This window comes from Apium graveolens, chromosome 6 (genome assembly GCF_009905375.1).
Source record: "Apium graveolens cultivar Ventura chromosome 6, ASM990537v1, whole genome shotgun sequence".
NCBI classification, from domain to species: domain Eukaryota; kingdom Viridiplantae; phylum Streptophyta; class Magnoliopsida; order Apiales; family Apiaceae; genus Apium; species Apium graveolens.
The window spans coordinates 137798551-137802191 of NC_133652.1; the positions used below are offsets into that span (position 1 = coordinate 137798551).

A 3641-nucleotide genomic window follows, 5' to 3' on the forward strand; every position below is an offset into this window, starting at 1 on the left:
AATGGCTAAGAGTTCCTTCTAAATAGTAGTATAGTTCAGTTGAGCACTATTGAGGGTCTTACTAGCATAGTAGACCACATGAAATATATTGTTCTTCCTTTGCCCAAAAACTCTTCGGACTGCATAGTCACTTGCATCACACATCAATTCAAAAGGCTCATCCCAATCAGGTACAGTTATGACAGGTGTCGTGATCAAACTCTTCTTTAAGTTCTCAAAACCAGCTCGACACTCATTATCAAACTTGAAAGGGACATATTTCTCTAGAAGATTGTACAAGGGTTTAGAGATTTTAGAGAAGTCCTTAATGAACCGTTAATAGAAATCCGCATGACCAATAAAACTGTGAATCCCCTTAACAGAAATTGGTGGAGGAAGGTTTTCAATGACCTCCACCTTGGCTTTGTCCACCTCAAGACCTTTACTAGAGACCTTGTGCCCAAGAATGATGCCTTGTTATACCATAAAGTGACATTTCTCCCAGTTGAGAACCAGATTGGTCTCAACACACCTTTTAAGAACTACGCCAAGATTTAGCAAGCACTCGTCGAAAGAATCCCCGAACACAGAAAAATCATCCATGAACACCTCTACATCTGGACCAATCATGTCCGAGAAGATAACCATCATGCATCTCTAAAATGTGGCGGGTGCACCACACAACCCAAATGAAACTCTTCTGAAGGCAAAAGTACCAAATGGACAAGTGAAGATAGTCTTTTCCTGATCTTTTGGAGCAATTCAAATCTGATTATAACCCGAATAGCCATCCATAAGACAATAGTATTCATGCCCAGCCAGTCTGTCAAGCATCTGATCAATAAAAGCAAGAGAGAAGTGATCCTTCCTCGTGGCCTTGTTCAGCTTCCTGTAATCCATGCAAACTCTCCACCCCGTGACTGTTCGAGTAAGAATGAGCGCATTCTTCTAATTAGCAATCACTGTGATGCCTCCTTTCTTCGGCACACACTGAATTGGGCTCACCCAAGAACTGTCAGAAATAGGATAGATGATCCCTGCATCTAGCCACTTCATGACCACCTTCATAATTGGATTTAGCCTTCTTTGTTGCTCAATAATTGGCTTGCTTCTTTCCTCTAGAAGAATTTTATGCATATAATAAGAAGGGATGATTCCCTTGATATCTGCTATAGTCCATCCAATTGCCAATTTGAATTCTCTCAGAATTCTCAAGAGATTTTCCTCATCACTACCTGAAAGATCAGATGTAATAATAACAGGCAAAGTAGATGCATCAGCTAAAAACACATACCTTAAGTGTTCAGGCAAAGGTTTCAGCTCGAGTGTAGGAGCTTCCTCAATAGATGGCTTGAGGTGCTTTGGAGAATTTTTCAGCTCTTCCAATCCAAGATATTTAAAAGGCATATCCAGCCTTCGCTTTAAAGGAGAAGCAATCAAATACTGCAACTGCTCATCACCTTCATTATCTTCACAATCTGAATTCCCCAACAAGGCCTTCTATAAGGCATCGGACCTTAGCATTTGATCAAGTTCTGAAGTAACCATAGAATTGACCAATTCCACCTTTAAGCACTCCTCGTTATCAGTAGGGAATTTCATGGTATTGAAAATATTAAACGTCACATCCTGATCCAGTACGCGTATAGTGAGCTCACCCTTCTGCACATCAATCAAGGTTCGGCCAATAGCCAAGAATGGTCTTCCCAAGATTATGGGAATCTTTTTATCCTCCTCAAAATCAAGAATTACAAAGTCAGCAGGGAAGATGAGTTTGTCCATCTTGACCAAGACATCCTCCACAATGCCTCGTGGATATGTGATAGAAAGATCAGCCAACTGCAAGGACATATAAGTAGGCTTAGGATCAGGTAAATCCAAATTCTTGAAAATAGACAAAGGCATCAGATTGATGCTAGCTCCTAAATCACATAAACACTTGTCGAACGATAAGTTTCTGATGGTGCAAGAAATAGTGAAGCTTTCAGGATCTTTAAGCTTTGGAGGTAACTTCTGTTACAACACATCACTGCATTTCTCTGTAAGAGCAACGGTCTCTAAGTCATCGAGCTTCACTTTCCGAGAGAGAATACCTTTCATAAACTTCACATAACTAGGCATTTGTTCAAGAGCTTCAGCGAAAGGTATGTTGATATGAAGTTTCTTGAAAACTTCCAAGAACTTAGCAAATTGCTTATCCAGCTTTTGCTTCTGCAGCCTCTTAGGAAAAGGAGGTGGAGGATGGACCTATTTTTCCCCTGTATTACCCTCAGGAGGAAAGATGACAACAGCTTTCTTCCTTGGTTCCACCTCTGCTTCCTTCTACAAATCTTCTTCAGCCACAACTTCAGATTCTGGAACTTGAGATTCTTCAGGATTTACAACCTTCCCAGACCTCAATATGATTGCCTTAACCTACTCCATAGTTTCCCTATTGCCCGGCACTTCTGTATCACTAGGGAGTGTACCAGGTTGTCGATTCAACAAAGTATTGATAATCTGTCCAATTTGATTCTCCAGGGTCTTGATAAAAACCGCTTGGCTCTTACACATGAGCCTTAACTCTTCCAATTCAGATTTTTCATTAGATTGTGGTAGTTTCTGAAGTTGGAGTTGTTGTCTTGGTGCATATTGCGGTTATTGAAAACCAGGAGAGTTGTATTGCTTTGTTGCATACTGCTGATAAGGCTGTTGCACCGCATTCTGAGTGTTGCTCCAGCTGAAGTTAGGATGATTGCGGTTGTTGGGATGATAGGTGGACAGAACTGGTTGCTACGACCTCTGAAAGTTGCTTACAAACTGAGCTGATTCACTAGAAATAGCACACTGCTCCATCTCATGCACACCAGCACAAAGCTCACAAACACTAGTGATATGATTAACTCCATAATTAGACAAAGAATCCACCTTCATCGTCAAAGCTTGAAGCTGGGCAGCTATATCAGTAGTTGCATCCACCTCCAGAATTCCTGCTACCTTTCCTTGAGGTAGTCCCTGAGAAGGGTTCTGGTATTCATTAGCAGCCATCAGTTCAATCAACTCATAAGCTTCATCGTAGCTATTAGCCCATAAGGCTCCACCTGATGCTGCATCGAGCATGGGTCTAGACTGTGCTCCCAAACCATTATAAAGCAATTGATAATCATCCAGTCAGGCATCTCATGGTGAGGACACTTCCTAAGCATCTCCTTATAGCGATCCCAAGCTTCACACAAAAATTTTCCCGATTGCTGCGCAAATTGAGTAAGTGCGTCCTTGATTGCAGCTGTCTTCGCCATAGGGAAGAATTTAGTTAGAAACTTTTGAGCAAGATCCTCTCATTTGGCGACAGAACCTGGTGGTAGAGAATGCAACTAGCACTTAGCTTTATCCTTCAGAGAGAATAGGAAAAGCCTCAACTTAATAGCATCTTCAGAAACTCCATTGAACTTGAAAGTGTAGCAGATCTCGATGAAATCTCTGATGTGCATGTTGGGATCTTCTATAGGAGAACCCCCAAACTGAACTGAATTCGGTATCATTTGAATCGTGCTCGACTTGATTTCAAAGGTGTAATCCGCGATGGCTGGTCTGACAATGCTAGATTGAATGTCATTGATCTTTGGCTGAGAATAATCCATCAAAGCCTTCGGATCCGCTGCTGGTTCTCCCATTATGATCAG

At 41.6% G+C, this 3641-nt stretch overlaps 1 non-coding gene across 1 annotated transcript; it reads left to right on the forward strand.

The window, feature by feature from the left end:
- The first annotated feature begins 3135 nt into the window (after positions 1-3135).
- Positions 3136-3242, forward strand: LOC141669581 (small nucleolar RNA R71). The gene has a single exon (XR_012553852.1). It is a non-coding gene; the product is annotated as a small nucleolar RNA R71 (small nucleolar RNA).
- Positions 3243-3641: the final 399 nt, after the last annotated feature.